Genomic DNA, 20,322 nt, shown 5'->3' on the forward strand with positions numbered 1-20,322 from the left:
GGCCTGCCCCGTGGACAAATGTAGCCCTCCCCCGAGGAAAAAAATTTCTTTAAGAAAATTATGCCCAAGTCGAAAACAGCTCTCTTGGAGCTCCCTAAGGGTACGAGCAGTGACCATGCACCTTCCCAGCATCTGGGTTGTGATGTAACTATTTTATTGTCAAAATTTCAGGAAATGATCCAGGAGATTTTGTCCCCTGTTGTGGCGAAATTATCGGCCATAGAAAAAGCAGTTTCTCTGATATGTGTGCAAGGAAGCCAAGGGAGGCACTGTGCAGGTGGATGTGTGGCCCCGATCAGGCGATCTCATTCTAGTGAGGAGCTGTTCCTGCCGGAGGAAGCTGCGGGGTACTTGGGGCCTCTGGGAAAAACATCTCAGCTATTGGTTAATCCTGTAAATTCTGGGGGTCAGGGTGCTCGCGTTGAGATTGCCCCGGCTGCACTGACTTCTCTATTAAGGGCTGATAGGACTGTCAATAGGCTTAGTTGTAGTAGGCAGCCTGATCCTGAATCTGTGGTAGTTGGGGGGGTCGGCCAACAGCTGATTGGGAGCGATAATCTGAATCCGCTGACGGTCAGGCCTTCATTGGCTTGTTTGGATCTCCCCCCAGCTTGTGCCCCCTACGTGGTGGTGTTGACGAATGTACCTGCTCTTGCTCCTGGGGTAACTGAGTCTACGGCCCAACTCACAAATAAGGCTGGATATTGGTTGAGTAAGAACTGTGATTTTTCATGTAAGGATTTTAAGGATATTCTGTTTGCCAGAAGAATTGGTTGGGTCGGGCCCAAAAATAAGGTGGGGAATGAAGATTGTGTTATTATAAATGTTAGATACCCTGCCCTGACTCAAAGGCTCCTCTCTACTTACCGTCCTGCTGTTCTAAGAGCAGGTACAATAGGTATGGTCCCTCTGGGCTAGTTTTATGACCACATGCGATTGAGTGTTGGGGTTTCTCTTGGCATTGGTAGGAATCCCCCCCTAGGTCAGAATAGCTTGCAGGCAACTAGCAGAAGAACTGTCACCAACAGTAACTTATGTTTGGAAGGGGTGGATTGACAATGCGCCGAGACCCTGACTACGCGGGAAGAGGTGCCTCCACAGTGCAATCTTATTTTATGGAATATTGCGGGGTATGATGCCAAGTTATCTGATCAGGCGTGGGTTAGGTGTGTGGTTAACTATGATGTTATCATGCTTCAGGAAACCTGGTCGGAGGGGATGTCTGTGTGGGATGGGTATGACAGATTTGCAATTCCAGCTGTGCAGTCTACTGATGGCCGCTCGAAAGGTGACCTGGTTACCCTAATACGTCTCTCTAAGATAGTGGGTGCTTTTCAAATTAACTGCAACCACCAGGGTATATTGCTGGTATGGGTAATTTTTTTCCAATAATTTTAATATTTTGCTGGTAAACTTTTATAATGCTGTGTGGGATGTGGGGTGCCAAATTGGGGCCCTGTTCTCCGTTCTTCAGGTTCTGAAATATAGAATGGAGGAGGTGGGGCTGGAATTCTGTGCTATTGTCTCTGGAGATTTTAATGCTAAGTTGGGAAGGCTCAGCACTGTGGTTAATCCCTTTATGTGTGACCGCGAGGATTATTTAGTGGATGGTCTGCAGGACTCCAGAGGCAGGGTTCTTATCAAGGAACTTAGGAAGATGGGCCTTCTGAATTTTTGTGATATAGAAGCAGTAGGCACTCACCAACTCCCAACCTATGTGGGAAGAGGGTCTGGAACCACTATTGATTATTTTTTTGTGTCTCCACCTATGAAAGATCTGGTGATCGGGGGTGAGGTGCTAGGGGAGTGTTTCAGTGATCATAATCCCCTTATAGTGTCCTTTAAACTCCCTGGGGCCCTACGTAAATTAGGATGAGGTGGGCCTGTAGCAGTGAAGATAAGGGACCAGGGTAGGCGGCTTGGGTGGAAACAAGTAGATTCCCAAAAAGTTGTAGGAAGGGTGGTGGGGAAAAAATTACATCTATTTATGGAAACACTCTTGACAGAGGCTCCCAATCCTAAAACTGTTATGGATGCAATAACAGTAGTAAATGCAGCAGTGAGAGACTGTCTATTCCCAGTAGGCAGCAACCCCAGAAAACACAAATGTGGCTGGTTCGATAAGGCCTGCTATGACGCAAGGGCAAACCTGAAGATGGCCATTAAGAAACATCCTAGAGATTGGGTCCTCGTAAAAGAAGCCAGAATTAAGTATAAAAGGGCCCTGAGGGATAGCAAGCTAAAACATAAAGATAAAGCCTGGGAAGAGTTAGAGTGTGCCATAGCTCTGAAGGATCCTGGCTTGTTTTGGAAGGTGGTTAATAGAGGTTCCTTTGGAACAGAAACATCTGAGGGGCTTGGCTGTAATATCATCCCGGAGGCCTGGGTAATTCACTTTTGAAGAATTTTTGAGGGTACTCCCCTAAGAAATAATCGGGATAACGAGTATGATATGGCCCCTAACCTAGCAATTAGGTTTTTGCTCCAGGAGGTTATTGATGCGATACAGAGTAGCGCTAGTAATAAAGCTCCGGGCCCGGATTCGATCCCTATGGATTTGTATAAATCCAACCCCCAGTTATGGGCACCTTTTCTTTTAAATGTTCTCAATGCGGCAGTTACGGTGGGCATTCCTGCCTCTTGGAGATTGGCCTGTATTGTCCCAGTGTTTAAAAAGGGCGATCGAAATGACCCTAAGTCTTATCGCCCTATTTCTCTCCTGGACTCTTCTGCGAAGATTCTGGGACGGATTATTTTAAGGCGTCTGGAGGCCTGGATGATAGGAAATGATATTTTAAGCCGGGACCAGTATGGCTTTAGGGAAGGCCTCGGTACGCGAGAACAATGTCTTAACCTATTGATGATGATCGGTAAATACACGCAGGCCAGGAAAGGTACCCTCTATCTTGCTTTTATGGACCTTAGCTGTGCCTTTGATAAGGTGAACCGGTCTATATTGTGGAGAGGTTAAATCAGCTAGGGTTGGATCCTAATATTGCAGAGCTGCTCCGGTATCTCCATTCTGGAACGGTTGCAAATGTGAGGGTGGGGCCAAATGGGGAATGCTCAGAGGCCTTTAAGCTCTCAAGGGGTGTGCGCCAGGGGTGTATTCTGGTTCCTACTTTGTTCCTTCTATATACAAATGGATTGTCTGATTTCTTGAAGGAACATTGTAGGGATGTCCCAAAGGTGAATGGTATTGACATCCCTGTGCTGACGTACGCGGATGACGCGGTCCTCATGGCCCGCACCATGAATGGTCTCCGGGAAATAGTTAGAGCTTATGTCTCCTTTATATCAGCTTTGGGTTTAGAGATCAATTTTAAGAAATCACATTTTATGGTTTGTGGAAGACCCTTGAGTAGGGTGGGGGAGCTAAGGATGGAGGATCAAATTATTAGCAGGGTCCATGAGTTCCCATATTTATGGGTTATTTTTGATGAGAAAGGATCTTGGAAACCCTGTATTGCCAGAAGGGGTGTGCTTTTTCATGCAACAGTTGGTGCGACTTTTGACTTTGCTGTAAGGGTAGGTAGTAAACCTATCAAGCCTTTGCTTGAAATCTATAGGCGGAAATGCCTCCCTGTCCTGCTGTATGGTGCGGCACTTTGGGGGTATAGGGATACCCGAGCCCTTACGGTAGAAGAAAATCGGTTCTGTAGAAGGCTATTGGGAGTTGGACAAAATATCCCTGGCTTTTGCCTTCATTTGGAACTGGAGCTTGAGTTTGTGCAGGACACTATCCAGTTGGCTCCCCTTCTGTTATGGATCTCAATCTGGAGTAACAAACATGCCACTCTTAATAGGGATATTTTAAGGGATTGTTTGGCTTGTGACAATGCAAAGAATATTCCCTGGCTGACGCACATAAGGAATATGGCCCATGATCTGGGGCGGCCGGATTTGTTTGACTATCCTGAGGGACTGACTAGTCGTGATAAGAAATGGGTTAAGGATAATTTTCTGAGAATCCTTGAGACCAAGAGAGAGGGGGAGGCTTTAGGGAAAAAATCGATTAGGGATTTTATCATGCTAAAGATGTGGGTGGGTCCTGAGCGCTATCTCTTAGAGATAAAGGATGTGAGGGAAAGGTCTCTTATAACTCGATTCCGTTTGGGGATCATTAGAAGTAATCTGTGTTTCCCGTTAGTTCAGTTTGGGGAAAAATCTATTAGACCTTGCCCCTGTGATGGGGTGTCCCGACAGACCTTGTCCCATTTTACATTGTTCTGTGTTTTTTATGCACCGTTTAGAACTTGATTTTTATTACCTCTCCTAAGGCCTAAGGGTTTCGTGCAATATCGTCCTGCTTTTATGTGGTTGCAAATGGCCTCAGATGTATTGGTGTGGAAGGGCCTGGGATCATTCCTGAAGGGAGCTATTACTTGGCGTAATAATGTAGAGTTTTTAGAATGGATTCTTTTAGTTTATTTTTTTTTATGAATGAGGTTTTATATGTTTATATTCTTGATGGGTGTTTTTATTGTATATGGTTTTAATGTTATATTAACAAATGTATTGTTGATTATTTGTTTTAATGGATTAATTTTTTTTTCATACCGAATAAAGTCTTCTTCTTCTTCTTCTCATAGCCCAGTGGCTACTTGCACCCACACCCCTAATGCCCCAAAAATGTAGAATTCAAAAAGCACCCATAGCACCAGAACCTTATATCTTATTTCACTTTCAAAGAAAGACAAAGAAGAAACCCAAGTCTGTGACTTTAGGACCTGCACAAAACAAAGGTGTGATACTCCGACCTGTGGCATGAACCCTACAACTCCACAACTGTGGCTTGTCCCGGAGCAGAGACCTGTTCCAAAGGCAAGAGGAACTTCTCACAGCACCAAAAGCAACTCCAGAACTCCCTTGGACTAGAGGTACTAGTCCCCTGCAGCTCGCAGGTAGAAGCATGCTCCCGGAACCAAAGAATCACTGACTATTGAGCCCACTGAGGAATCTCTCAAAAGTAAAAGGTTTATTGCATTGTGGGAAACGTAGTCCTGACCTCTAGCAAGTTTCAGGTTGTTACTGCTTTCCTCCGGACTCAAGGACATTGAAGTATCCATATACTGTGTCTGCCGCTGCCAAGCCTTGCTGGTGCCCATTCAGCCTATCACTACCTTAGTTCGAGACCGCAGTTTGAGGGAACTCTGCAGCACCTTCAGCCATCCACCTCAGTGGCTCCATTGTTGAGCTTTTGCATCTGTTACCACATAAGCACTAGCTAAGTGGTAAAACCAGCACCTGCAGCTCCTATGTTCAACACCAAGGACAGACAGGACCACTCGTCACCCGAGCCAATGCGAGCCCAGTAAAGTTGTACTACCTGGTGAACCTTCTTCCAGTGACCCACACCATCTTTATCCCAAGTGGATTCCACTGAACTCAACCTGAAAGTGACTGAGTGTCACTAAAGTGTTATTACAGCACTCGTGGGTCCTGCTTTCAGCACCAAGGGCAAGCAGGTCAACTATGCACCTAGGCACTATAAGCCAGGTAAAACTGAACTAACTGCTGAACCCTGGGACCCGCATCACCTTAGCCTCTGGTGGTTTCCACTGAACTCAACCTGCTAGTAACCAATTGTCAATAACTGTTTTCTCCATTGACTGCAATGTTAATGTTTGACATTAGTGAAATGCACTGATTGATTTTTCCTTCTACAATCCATAACTCTGGTTATACTGATCAGAATGTGTTCATTTTGGTTTCTAAATTTATATAAAAATCTGCTCTACTCTTATAAATTGGGGTTTAATTTCTTTCAAGTCATATCTTTTACTTATCGTTCATGTTAGTACTCTGAAATGCTTAACACATATTCCTCAAGTAAAGCCTGACTGCTCTGTGCCAGGACTGACTAGTCTAATAGTGTAAATACTATTACAATACAATACAATACAATACAATATAATACAATAATTGAAATTGTAATTGTAATAGTATTTATATTGCGCTTACTACCCCTGACGAGGCGTTGAAGCGCTTTTCGGTGAGTAGCACGCTACTCCAGAACCCAACAAGAATTAGTGATGGATTAGTATCGGGAAATATGAGTACAGTTTTAGTATTATTATGAGTTAATTTGAGCCGTGGATATGAGAGTTTGTTAGTTAGATTGACTTGAGTAATGGAGGGGTGGAGGAGGAAAGAAATCTAGAAGTGTTCATTGGGAGTATATCCCTCATTTACTCATCCCAAAGGCTTGGGATGAGTAAAGGGGGATGGAGGAGGGAAGAGTTTGTGGAAGGGTTAGGGAGATCATGGTAGCAGGATGAGATAAATGAGAGAGAATTTAGTAGGGTTGTTTGGGAGGTCATAGTAGTAGAGTGAGGTTTGGTGAGTTAGATGTGGAAGCGGAGGGCAAAGCTTAGGAAGAGTTATTTAGGAGATAAAAGTAGTAGAATGGATTTGGGATGAGTCAGAGTGGGAATGGAGGATAGATTGATAGAGACATGACATATGATGATGGGTAGATAAGTGTGATAAGATGAGAGCAGGGATTCACAGATATCTAGAATAACAACCCACCCAGGAGCCATGCAATGACCCACGAACATGCCAAGCACAGAACAACAAACACACATACATACATATATATATCTGTATATATATATACATACACACATACACACACACATACAAACACACATGAATACACACACATATGAGCACCTATATGTACATACAGTACATAATTAGAACCATGGGTAAATATACTTAGTCAAACAGGTTTAAAGAGTGTGTGTGTATTTTATTGTTATGACATAGTAGTGATACATATTTTCTAAAGAACTATACGTAACTAGAAATAGACACACAATCAGAAAAAATATTTATCGACATAGGCATATGCAGTCCATAGTTGTTTGAATATGGTGGTTATGAAGGAAAGAACCAACTCTTGAGTAGTTTTCTGAAGTCAAGAAAGTTATCTGTGGCTCTTATAGTTGGGGGCAATGAATTCCATAGTTTGGCTACTTGAACGGAGAAGGATGTACCACCTGTAGTCTTTTTCTTGTTTGGTAGTGTTCTAAGGCGGGGTGCCAATCTTGAGCGGAGGTTTCTTTGTTGGATGCATTTGGTTATTTTGTTTCTGATAAAAAACGGTCCTGTTCCATGTATAGCTTTGTGGGTGATACAAAGCAGCTTGAAAGTGCATCTTCTGGCAACGGGTAACCAGTGTAGTGCTCTCAAGGCAGGGGAGATGTGGGCTTGCAGCTTTACATGTAATAGTAGCCTGCCAATTCAATGCCAATTCACCCAGTTTGGGGTATGTTGAGAGTATTTTATAGTGAATCCTAACCAACCTCACTGCTAAATACTCCACTTTCCAACTCCAATACCAAGCCAATGCAACCAAAATCCTAACATGTCCCTGTAAAAAACATATCTCTTTAGTGCATACACTACACAAGAAAAACTACTCATGCTTGTGTGAACCCCATTCACCTGTAACACACCAAAAATTGTGAACTGTAAAGCAGTAATGCCCCCATCATAAATATAGTGCTATTTTTCACCCTAACATAGGGATATCCGTGCATCATGGAGGAATAGGGCAGGGGATTCTTGTAGTCACCCACTGTGGGGAAGATGGGAGAAAAATCAAGGAGGTTAATGCATCAGTCAGAAAACCTCCTGGCTGTCTCCACCAACTGGCAAAAGAAACCACTTATTTCAACAACGGTCACCCCCAGCCGGAACACCTATTCATTATTTCTTTTCCTCCCGACGCTACTGGGTCTGGCGGTAGCTAGAGTTTATGAATGAAGCACTGGCTAGGCATGTGATGTCAGAACTGGTGCGACAAGTTCCGGCACATTGGAAACTTAGTCATAACATTATCACGTTCCTATTGAAAATGGTAATCATTTGTGGATTTTGCTTTCAAATTTTCTTCTGTCTGCTTAAAAACGGCCCAGTATGCTAAGTACCTGCACCTGGGGCAAGCAAGCAACAAGGAATGGAAGCGGCCCACAAAAACGCAGATTGAGGTCACAAAATGTGACATAGCAGGTGGTGCAGCGCCTGTTGTTAGGCGGCCATCTAGGAAATGTGGTTAGGTCTTTGTCATGTTCCCATTTCAACTCACAATCACTTATTACGGCTCACTCAATTATTATATTTGCATGAAAGTGGCCTAGTGTGCGCACAACTGTACGCAATCAAAAGACCCCACCATACTGGAGCCATGGCATTATGCGCCGCCATGTGTCACATTGTTAATGTAATGCGCAGTTGTGACAGTGTGTTATGTGGACTGCCCAATGGTTATGAGGCGAAATCTCAATGCCGTTTGTTCACAACAATAAAACCAAATAGGGTCAGGGTCAATTTATTTGATGATAGATTGGTACTATCAAACAGAGACAAACAAATACCCACTGCTAGTGTGTTATGAACTAGACATGCACACACGTCATCAAATTGCTCCTTATGGCAAATATTCATGGACTGTAATAGCCTTGGGGGCTACATATATTATTACCCATGAAACCACATATCTTAGTACGCTAAGTGTGATCATCTGCAGAAACATAATTTAATCATAATGAACTGCATAGATGTTTAAGCCTAAGCACCAGAAATATGTTCCTCTGCCTGTTACTTGAGCGCCCTAGTCTGATGTGGCTCTATGAGAGCAATAGGCTACACAGCTATCGAGTACCTAGATAACTTAAGGTTAAGGCTGCATTTGTAACCAGGGAATGTCATAGTTCAGGCCAGATATATGGGTCTTCAAGCGGTAAACCCACCGCTGTTCTCTTTCTAGAAGTATCTGGCTTGTATGAGCTCCAAGGAGAGTGTGCTGACCTTCAAGATGACCCATGGGAGAACCCTATCTGAATGCGGCTTCTCCAGATAGTGCTTAGTCATGCAGGTTGCACTTTTTTTGCACCAAATCATGCAGCGATGTTCACTGATCTTCAGTTGGTTATTCTCAGTTGTAAATCCTATATACCTCTTGTTACAGGGGCAAACAACCACATAAACCACATTCTTGGTATTGGAATTGGAATGTTGTTTGAGGACCGAATAGGGAAAAAAAATAGGGTCACATAAGGTCTGTTTTGTCCTGATGAAAGCCCTGGAACCCTCGGGGGGCCACTTAAGGACTGAAACATGTCAACCTAAGGGGGACCAGAACATCATAATTGTATCTCCTTTACCCCGCTGTTTGTTTTAATCATCCCACCTCTGCCCCTGAATAACGTTTAGAGAGCACTTCTGGTAGATGATGGGGATTTTTATTTGGATAGTCCATTTTTCCCTGCTTTTCCATAGTTAGTTCCCCTCAGTTGGACGATGAGGGCCCGCCCGGCCGCCTTAAGATTAAGAGTATGCTTTGGTGAGCATGGGATGGCTGATGATGAAACATAACAACAGGTGGTGTGTGAGGCCATCCCAAACATTTGTGGCAAATGCCCTGTGTCCTTTAATGGTGGGTGACCAGGAATTTGAAATCCCCCCATAATAGATGAGGTTCTTTATTAGTAAGGGAGGCGGAGCTGCAAAATAAGATAACTTCTGGCTTGTAAGGGCACTTTTATTTCTTTGCATGTTAGTTTTAATGTGGGAGAATACAAACTGTTGCTGTATATGCCTCAGCCCAGCAAGATTAAAGGGGTTTTCTGTGTTTGTTGATTGAGACCCACCTGAAGATCTTACAGAGCATGCGTACGGTGTGGAAGCAGGTGGACACATTTACTTGTTTATGCATAGGTAACTTGCTGTCCAAGATGAAGCAGAGGTTGTGGGCGTGTTCTGTCTGGGCAGGGGAAGGGCTGAGTTCATCAGGCCACCAAGTTTTGTTCCATGGTGAGGTGTTGTTCCCAAAGATAAGAACTTCTATCTTGTCCATTGTTAGAAATTGGGTTTCTGGTTGGCTAGGGTATGCACCTCAGCCAGGCAGAACCCACCAGTCAGGGAACGTAAATTACACACCAAAGATAACCTCTGCTTACCCCTTGGTAGTTAGGTGCAGAGCAGTCAGTTGTCCCCAGAGATCATGTGTAAATCATTTGTGCAACACACTCATACCAATGACAGTAAATACACCACAAAAGAGACTTCACAAAATATCATATAAAAATATAAACTATATTGTGCACAAATGATAGACTAATGCAACATAAATGAATGATTACTTTGCTAACTGGCCATAGTCAAACATCTCCATAAGTGGTGTCGGAGAAAGACTTACATGGTGCACATAAAAACACCTTTCCTGTGCCTATTATGTAGTCACACTATATATCTCTTGTTATCCTGACAATGGAATGCAAAAAATGGCATACTACAGTGAGCACTGAGGGCACCAAATGCAGTGCACAATGAATGAGAAAACATATATCATACCAGTGAATCCTTGGGGCTTGAGAAACTATTGCTTGAGGGTCAGTAATGCCACCTGGATAAGGAGGACCACCGTACATAAAAGACTGTGCCTAATATGCATTCACGATGCTAAGACTCAGTATCCTGTTAACTCAGGGTATCAACATGACTGGTCTTATAAGGTCAGGAAATATGTTAGCCATGAGTTGTATCCGATCATCAATGAGGCGTTACATACATATTTACACAGTGTGCACAAGGTGTGGATACCAGGCCTGGCAGGTAATCAGTGCTATTGGTCTCCATACACTACTCATGTGAAGTAACAAGATAGTTATCCGGTTCAAGGCTCAGGGGCATGGATCGCCAAACTAGTGCCAACCAGTGCCACATGGTAGAACCTATAGAGATAACCATATAATCATTAGGCGTGGGGGCACCCCTTCCTCTACCAGGGGAGATATGGTGCTCTGCTTCCTGACAAGCCCTCTTTGAGCATCAGGAGAGAGGAGAATGTGTCCACTCAGTGCGATCTCTGCACTATGATCATCCTCCTGATCCACTCTATAGGGAGGGGACATCTGGCCATGCAGATCCCAGCACCATTTAGAAATAAAGATGTCCCGCTGGCTCTTGGCAACCTGTGCGGGGCAAACTTCAGCCACCCACTCAGGTGGCGTGATTCCTCTTCAAGCACAGAGAAGCCCACTAAAGCAGCATGGGATGCCTGTACACTCACCTGGGGCCCCACTGACCACAGTGCTTTGCTGAGTACAGCCTGGCCTTTGGGGATTCTCAGCACATCCAGAGTGTCTGGAGCCACACAAAGCGCCACACTCTGTCCTTCCGAGCTGGCAACGATGATCAGCTTTAGCCTACTGTTCTCTGTGTTCCTGGCAGTAGTGAGGCCTGGATAAGGGGTGTTCCAACTGCTGGCCTTTCTGCACTCCTGACCTTTGCGGGCCAAGGCATGGGTAGACTCCTTGGGGCAATGTTGTCACAGGCACTCCAGATGTAATCCTTCATCCCAGGGCCACACTGAAAGATGCTGTGGTGGCTCTACCACTTACAGACTGCACTCCACAGCCTCGAATAAAGTAAATCAGTCAATCAATCAATCAATACTTGTGGAGTGCAGCTTATCTTCCAGAGGGTGTCAAGGTGCTGTAGGCTCTGAAGTGGATAATTAAGTTGCTCTTCATGCGCTGAGTAAAAAAAAAGAATAGGAAGAGACATCGCTCACTATACACTACTGATTACAGAGGTCAGGGGCAACAGCGCTCAGTATGCACTACTGATTGCAGAGGTCAGGGGCAACAGCTAACATCCACCATGCTCTAGGCCCTTGGGAGAACACTTGCAGTTGGGGACCAAGCAGACAGACCAGCACATCAGGGCAAGTTCTCCAAAAATGGTGGTTCCTCCTGGCACCCCAACAGAACCTTGCAGAACAAAGTCAGGTAGCAGCTGGCAGCAGTGCAGCAAGCAGAAAATAAATCCAGGGAGGTCTTTATGCCACCCAGCAGCAGCAGGAAGCAGGGCAACCACAGAAAAGCAGTCCAGATGAGCCCTTGGTGCAGTCCAGCAGTCCTTCTGACAGCGGTCAGTCCCAGTTCCAAAAATGCTCTAAAAATCAAGGGCGGAGAGCCCCTATACTTATGCTCTAGGTGCCCAGCTTCTAGCAGTTGGGAGAAGGTTCCAGCCAGATTTGACAAGTTCCAAGAATGTCCCTTCTTCCCTACTCTGGCTTCAAACATCAGTAGGGGATAAGCAAGCCCTTTGTGTGAGGGTGGGACACCACCTATTCAAGTGTAAAATGTAAACGCCTCCAGCCTCTCCCAGCCCAGGAAGGTGATCAATATGCAGATGAATGTAGATGTAACCATTTCACACCTAACCCTCCCTGATGGATGGCTGTCTGCAGAGTATGCAAAAAGTGGAGTTGTCAATCTACCTCAAATGTGAATTGGAGTCAGGCTGCAAAGCACCAGTTATAAGCACAGAGGAATGCCCACATTCTAAAAGTGGCTTTTCCAAAATAGTAAAGTAAAATCCACCTACACCAGTAAGCAGGATTTCTGACTGCCATTCCAAACATGACCTCGCTACTCTTTACAGATCAGAAATTGCCAATTGGACATATGTAAGGGAATTCTCAATGCAAACCTATGAGAAGAGCAGCACTCACAACAGTGGAAAACAAAATAGACTGTTTGTCACTATTAGGACATGTAACACATAAAAATATATGTCCTGACTTTTACATACACAGCATATTACCCATAGGGTAATATAGGGCCTACCTTTGGGGTGATGTAGGTGTAGCAAAAAGGGAGTTCAGGCCTGGCAAGTAGTTTGACTTGCCATATCAATGTAGCATTAAACTGTGTATGCAGGTGCTGCAGTGGCAGGCCTGAGACAAGTTTGAAAGGCTACTTCTGTGGATTGCACGATTAGTGCTGCTGGCCCATTAGTAACATTTAATTCAGACATCCTGGCATATGGTATACCACTTTACAAGGGACTTATGGGTAAATGAAATAAGCCAAACAGGTGTAAACCAATTAAATAAAGTTTTAGGGGAGAGAGCACTTAGCACTGATTAATAGTGGTAAAGTGCCCAGAGTCCTAGAGGCAACGAAAAGCCAACAAAAAGAGGGTCAGAAAAATAAGAGGAGAAGGGCAAAAGGTTTGGGGATAACCCTGCAGAAACGGCCAATTCCAAATTCCGTGTTGAGCTTGAGAAATTTATCCTTCATGCAGTTGGTGAAATTCATTTACATTTGTGGAAGTTGGTTCTGGTGGTAGAGAGGTCTTCCGCCAGCGAGAGGATGAGCTGGGTGTCATCGGCATAGAAGATGATTTTGAGTTTGTACAATCTGATGTTGTTGGCCTGGGGGTCTTATACGTCTTCGGAATGTCTTCCAGGGGAAAAACGTTCCAGCAGGCACAATACTTTACAAAATGACAAGATTTTTTCTTAAGCCAGGTTGAGAGGGGCTGATCAATTCCAGCCTCTTTCTAAGTCCCTTCAAGAAAGAGAATTCAAGTTCAATGTGTGGACAACTCCCCAAGCGTTTCCTCCACAAGTTATACGAGATGGTTATTCATTTTCCTTCCTCTTTCTTGAACACTGAGAATTTTTTCCAGTTATGAAAAATTCCACCCAACTATGCACTTTAATCTGGAATTCCTAACTAATACTAAAGTATTTCTCACACTAGGTTTTGTACATTTGACAAGGAAGTTGAGGTCTCTACTTTACCGGTAGGAACCATTGTCCTACTCTATTACTGTCTTGCCCAGGTTACGGGGTTACCCCTTGTTTCTAACATTCTTCTTCAGGCAGCCGAAAATGATTTTGGGGTTAGCACACCCTCGCATTGGACTGTTCCAAGCTGACTAACGAGGACCTGTGTAAGAAAATATTATTTTCCCCATATATTCTTGTATAAACCTTTGAGTGGGCAGGTTTCACTGTGGTCCTTTTCAAATTAATGAAGTTCTTCCTGTTTTTCCTGAGCTGAATTAATCACATAGCTCACACCCATGCCTTCCTCTGGAGAGGCCTAAGCCATTGTCCGTTTCTTGGGAGCAGTGTTCACAGCTCATTAAGCTGAAGCACTGGCAGGGCCATCTTCCAGCAAACTAATGCTATTAAGCCTACTTGAGGCTCAGGCGGATAAAGTGTTCATTTTTAAAAGTACATTTTCCTAAATATTCATGAAAATCCGACTTCAACATTTAATTTTCTAAACAATAAATACAGTATTGAATTATTCCTGTAGCCTGCCCAAAACTGGAGACAGCAGGTTATGATTTTATTCTGTGCAGTATTTTTTGTCCAGGGACAGCTCCAGCTTTGTTTTGTGAAATAGCTTTTGGGGGCAAGTCAGTGTAGCTATATGCCAACATTAAATTCTTGCATGTACCAATTTTAAATACTAGAAATCCTACCTTGTGGGCTACAAGGCTTACTTTGGGGTTTCCTGTCAACAAGGGTTATTGTGATCACATTGCCTGCAGTTTTAAAACCTACTAGAGTCAGGATAGACAGTAAGCATTTTGTTAGCCTACTAGATGGCACAACATATGGTGCAGCCCATAGATGAATGTTAACCTTTCCTTAATTCCTTAACATTGGAGTATTACTTGCATGTGTACTCATGGCCTTACTGGGGAGTTAAATATGCCTATTAGGAATTAGCCAATTTTACAATGTTTTCAGGAGTCAGAGCACATATACTGGGTACTGGACAGCAGTGCCCCAGTGTGAAGAGTTACAAAAACAGCATCATGAGGTCAAAAAATGGGGTGACCACACAAAAGATGCACTTGCTCACAATTAGCTTATGCTGCAACCAACATTCCCATTGACTCCTTATAAAAGAAAAGGTGATTTTGGTACAGCAACCCAAAATACTCAGAAGTATCACTTAAAACTAAAAGACAAACCCACGTAAGCATACACAAACTTTCCACAGGGAAGACACCCAGAGCCCTTGTAGGCACAAAACAATATTTGATCCACATAACATAATGTCCCATTCAAAATGCCAGTAACAATGCATCTCTAAGCTTGGGGATCACTTAACAAAGTACTCTACAAACAGGAGCAGCCATTCTACATATTTACCCTTGGTCTCACACAAATGTCCCACCACCTAGAATAACCACTCACAAACATACCTCCCATAGATAGGTGAGTCCAGCGCATAGACACCACAACACATATACACTGCCACAGTATGCAATTAAATGAACCCCACTAACTTTTGCAAACTTCTCTCACCCCACGCACATAGACACAGAGAAACAAAGACAGTGTGATGGCTTACTAATATTTGCATTACCGAAGATGCGTGACCCTCTTTCTCTACAAAGAAAAATCAAAGCCCAGCTGTTCATATGCAATCATCCCTTGAGTTGAATGGAAATTCTTTGTATCTCTTTCACCTGTTGGTTCTCAAAAGAGAGTGCTCCCTTTCATCCTACCATTACCCTCATGCCAAAATAACTTGGCTATCTTGATCACATCTATCTCTCCTTAATGCCTAAATGTCAAAATGATGTGTTTGATAATGAACTGGCTGCTGACACACAGGTTTTATTTCTGTGAGCCTGCTGGCTGGTGACAGCCCTCTAAGATTGCTTTAATCTAATGGTTCTCAAACTCTTAAGGACTGATTTTTAGCATGAAAAACGTTTGCGACATACCTAGCTTTGATGGACATAAGGTAGGCAAGTTTTAATGTAACTGAAGGATTGTAGTGCACTGTCATTCAAAGACAGCACATTTTCCATTGAAATGGGCACTAAATTTGCACACACATACATTTTTACTGATAAAACTATATTTCAAACAAATGATAATGTATACAAATAAGGTTTCAGTTCATATTATTTGTGCACCACCATGTAAAGTGTCCTAATTTCTTTTGATCCTATTAAAGTCCTTATTTTCATCACACTTCAGAATTACACAAGATGTGCTTCATTTTGTTTTCCAAACTTCTGAATATTTAAAGTTCACTTACAGGGATTTAAAAGGTGTTGTGTGTTGCAAAAAATGTAATTCTTCTGCCTTTCCTTTCACACACCTGCACCCCTGCAAGATTGCCACATAATTCACTTTACCTTTCTTTCACTGCAGAGTGAGAGGAGTTAATAAACCCCAATCACAATCTTAAAGAAAAAATCTGCAATTTGTCGGAAGACACACCCTGACATTTGACCTCAGTCTTTGAAGCGCAGCAAATGTGTAATGATAAATACAGAATGTTAAGGCATCTTCATTTATTGATTGGACTGTCACAACCCCCCAAACATCAGCTCTCATCTGACCCAGTATGGGAGTCACTGCGTTAAGTGTATCAGCATAAACAATGACAGTGCTAACACGCAAATATATTACAGGAAATCTTTATTGGTGGTTGCAAAAAAATGCCTCTTTTCCATGTTTACCCCCCACATTTTTGGACTGATTATACTGTTTGTTTGACTCTGACGTGCACTGAGCCCTGCTAACTAGACCTCAGTGCCAGAGTTCTAACCCCTTACTAAGTGTGTGTCGAAGTAACTCTGCCCAATTGGCAAGTACTGACTTACTTATAAGTCCTTAGTATATGGTACCCAAAGTACAAAGGGCATGTCGGGCAGAGTGTCCACCCAGGCCTGCAGCACTGATTCCCTGTGTATGATGAAGTACAAAATATCTCTCAACCTGCTGCTGCAGACTGGAAGATCAGTGGTCACACTGCTAATTCAACTTTGTCATTTAAACTAATGCCAAAGCCACCACTTCCCTTAATCATACATGTAAGTCTCCCCTAAGGGAGGCCTATAGAGTACTAAGGCATGGAGGTATAAATTACTAGGTAGGATATTTTTTAAATATATTTCCTAGTTGCAACACATTGAAATTGTTGTTTTGCTGTGGAAACGTTAGTAGCCCCAATGGCTAAAACAAGGCCACCTGCAGGCATCCCAGACTGGCTTGAATGGGACAATTCAACCAGGTACTGTATGGTATCAAATTAATCATGGTAGTAAACCCTCCCTGATGCTCAGGTCAACTTTAATGTAAAATGTAAGGTAATGCAATGTTTAGAAAGCTGCCAGTTTGTTACCCATCTGGTCCAGTAGCCCTACATGCACTCTGGTAGTGTGAATCACTTTCAGGCTTAGAAACAATAGAAGCCTGCTGCAGGGTGAGGCGTTACCTCCTCCTTGCAGGAAGCCACTTAGGGTGTTAGCCCAAAAGGTGTGATTCAAGGGGAAGCTACCTTTGGCGGACAAATGGCGATAACACTCCTGAGGGGGTGACCTTTGTTCTGATAGACAAGCTGGAAACAGAGCCAAAGAGGGAAGACAGGAGTCAATTCATGTTTTGTGGGCGTGTAGCTCCCAGGTAGCCACACATCCAGAGTAGGCTACGAAGAGCCTAACAGCAGAGGAAGGATACTGACATCTTGAGAGTGGGCAGAATAGTGCACTCTGGGATTGTTAGGTGCTACACATTTCTGGAAATTTGTCACCAGGAAGGAGAGAACCTGTTAGCTATTTGCTAGTGATCATGTGGTCCTCTCAGGGCACCTTCCTGGGACAAATATGGCACCCTTGGCACCCTGAATCTGAAATAGATGACCTACGAAGGACAGCCATGATGACCCCTGGATTGCATAGAGAAAGGCTGCACTGTCTGGTAGACTGCACCTGCTGCTCATTGGGCTTGAAAGTTGGGCCTGAGACTGTAGCTCCTGGCTAGGGGAGAAGTCACACCCCATCCCCAGACCAAAGCACTGACTCAAAGGATCAGTTGGCTGATCTACTCAAGCCAGCTCTAGGGACAGAAGAGCTGAAGAAGCCCAAACCAGAAAGTTTGTAGCCACTTCAAGGAACTTGCTGCTGACAGTCACTGGGTGCCCCAAGAAACTAATCCTCAATGGCTAAACCCTGCCTCCCTGTCAACCTGACCTGGGAGAGTCATCAGAGTCCAGATTGGTCACTTAAGAGGGGAATAAGCCTCTACTAAATGAGTTTGCTCTGACCACTGTGTTCAGAGACCGGTAGCCCAGCATCGACTGCCCTGCTACTGTCACAACAAGGACGTGGTGGGACCCTGACCTCTGTGACTAAAATCAACCCACATCACCCGAGGATCAGAGAATCACAAACATGCACCCATGTCAACCACACAACAATTGGAACATCTTTGTGCATCTTTTCATCCTGTTACCCAAGCATTTGGACCACTCCATTAAAGTCTAAGGCAGTCATGCTGTAAAGTTTGGAACTGGGCTGAAAAAAGCTCTGGTGACTAGGTAACTTTTCAAGTCTACCCCATCATCCACCAAGATTACTATCCTGTTGTGTTTAGTCAGCCAAGCTAGGCCAGAGTAGCTAAACTAACTTTTGGAAAGTTTCCAAACTTTTGATTAACCAATCCTTGTTTGCAGTTGAATTAAAAAGTGATGAAATGATAAAACATTTAAAAAATAATATCTCTGGAATCCTCTGGTGGACTTTGCTCATCCTGGACTCTCCTTCATAAAAATATAGGGGGTCATTCTGACTTTGGCGGGCGGCGGAGGCCGCCCGCCAAAGTACTGCCGTCAGAATACCGCTGCGCGGTCAAAAGACCGCCGCGGTAATTCAGATTTTCCCGCTGGGCTGGCGGGCGACCGCCAGAAGGCCGCCCGCCAGCCCAGCAGGAAACCCCCTTCCACGAGGATGCCGGCTCCGAATGGAGCCGGCGGAGTGGAAAGGGTGCGACGGGTGCAGTTGCACCCGTCGCGATTTTCAGTGTCTGCATGGCAGACACTGAAAATCTTGGTGGGGCCCTGTTACGGGGGCCCCACGACACCCCTTACCGCCATCCTGTTCCTGGCGGCCAAAACCGCCAGGAACAGGATGGCGGTAAGGGGGTCGGAATCCCCATGGCGGCGCAGCAAGCTGCGCCGCCGTGGAGGATTCCCCAGGGCAGCGGGGAACCGGCGGGGAACCGGCGGTCGTTTCTGACCGCGGCTGTACCGCCGCGGTCAGAATGCCCAGGGATGCACCGCCAGCCTGTTGGCGGTGCATCCGCGGTCCCCGGCCCTGGCGGATTTTACCACCAGGGTCGGAATGACCCCCATAATCTGTTTCTTCCTGCGGGACCTGATCTTCCACCTAGAAGACCCAAACAATGCCAGCTTTACCTCACTCCTCTACAACATGAGCATCATCGGCCTATCACAGCTGGTCACCGGTCCCATGCACAACACAGGACACACATTAGACCCCATCTTCTCCTCCAGCAACATAGCTAAATTCTCCCACAACTCAGAAGTAAAATGGACCAACCACAACATCGTCCACTTCACCAGTGAGGGACTATTCGAAGCCCGATGAAACCCCCCACCCTCCCCTGCCACAACTGGGGCGACTTCGCAGAAACTCCCTATATCGCCGCCCTCAAAGAAAGCAGACCCATCCCTATGGACACCCTCGAATGCCACATGGAAAACCTATCTAACTGGATCTCCTCAGCTGCCTACACCATTTCTGCACTAAAGAGAACCACCTGGAGCAAGCCCATCAAGCACACTAAATGGTTCACATCAGAACTTCAGACCCTCAACACTGTAGAAGACTAGAGACACACTGTGATCCGACAAGACCACCACCAACTTTGGCCCCTTCAAGACCACCCTCAGAGTATATCACCACTAACTCAGAGAGACAAAGAAAGACGCATTCACCACCCACCTTGAGGCAAGCACCAACCACCCCAGAGAACTCTTCAACCTCGTCAGAGAATTATCCTGCCCTGCCACAACATAGAACACAATACACCCCTCATAAGCCCTCTGCGACATGGTATCAGACTACTTTCATCACAAAATCACCAATGTCTACAGCAACTTCAACCCCCAAATTACTGACCTCAATCACCCCCACACCCTATCCCACCACTCCTCCCTCACACAATCACCAAATAAAAACAACTTTCCACAGAGGACACCCTCGCCATCATGACCTACATTCACTCCGGATCCTCTGCAGACCCCTGCCCGCACTGTATCTACAACCTAAAAGAGAAAGCCATCAGAGCCACACTCACTGAACTCCTCAACACCTCCATCTCCACAGCCATTGTCCCCAGCTCCTGGAAGCATGCCAAGGTCAAGTCCCTCCTGAAGAAACCCTCAGCCAACCCCAGAGAGCTTAAGAACTACTGCCCCATCTTGCTCCTCCCATTCCCGCCAAGGTCCTGGAAAATGCCATCAACCACCAGCTCACAGACTACCTCGAACAAAACAACCTGCTTGATCCATCCCAATCCAGTTTCTGACCCAATCACAGCACTAACACTGTGCTGATTTCAGCTACAGACAACATCTAGCAACTCCTTGACCAAGGAGCCACAGCAGCCCTCATCCTTCTCGACTTATCTGCAGCCCTTGACACCATTTTACACCACATACTCATCTCCAG

The sequence above is a fragment of the Pleurodeles waltl genome, chromosome 8 (genome assembly GCF_031143425.1).
Source record: "Pleurodeles waltl isolate 20211129_DDA chromosome 8, aPleWal1.hap1.20221129, whole genome shotgun sequence".
Classification (NCBI taxonomy): Eukaryota; Metazoa; Chordata; class Amphibia; order Caudata; family Salamandridae; genus Pleurodeles; species Pleurodeles waltl.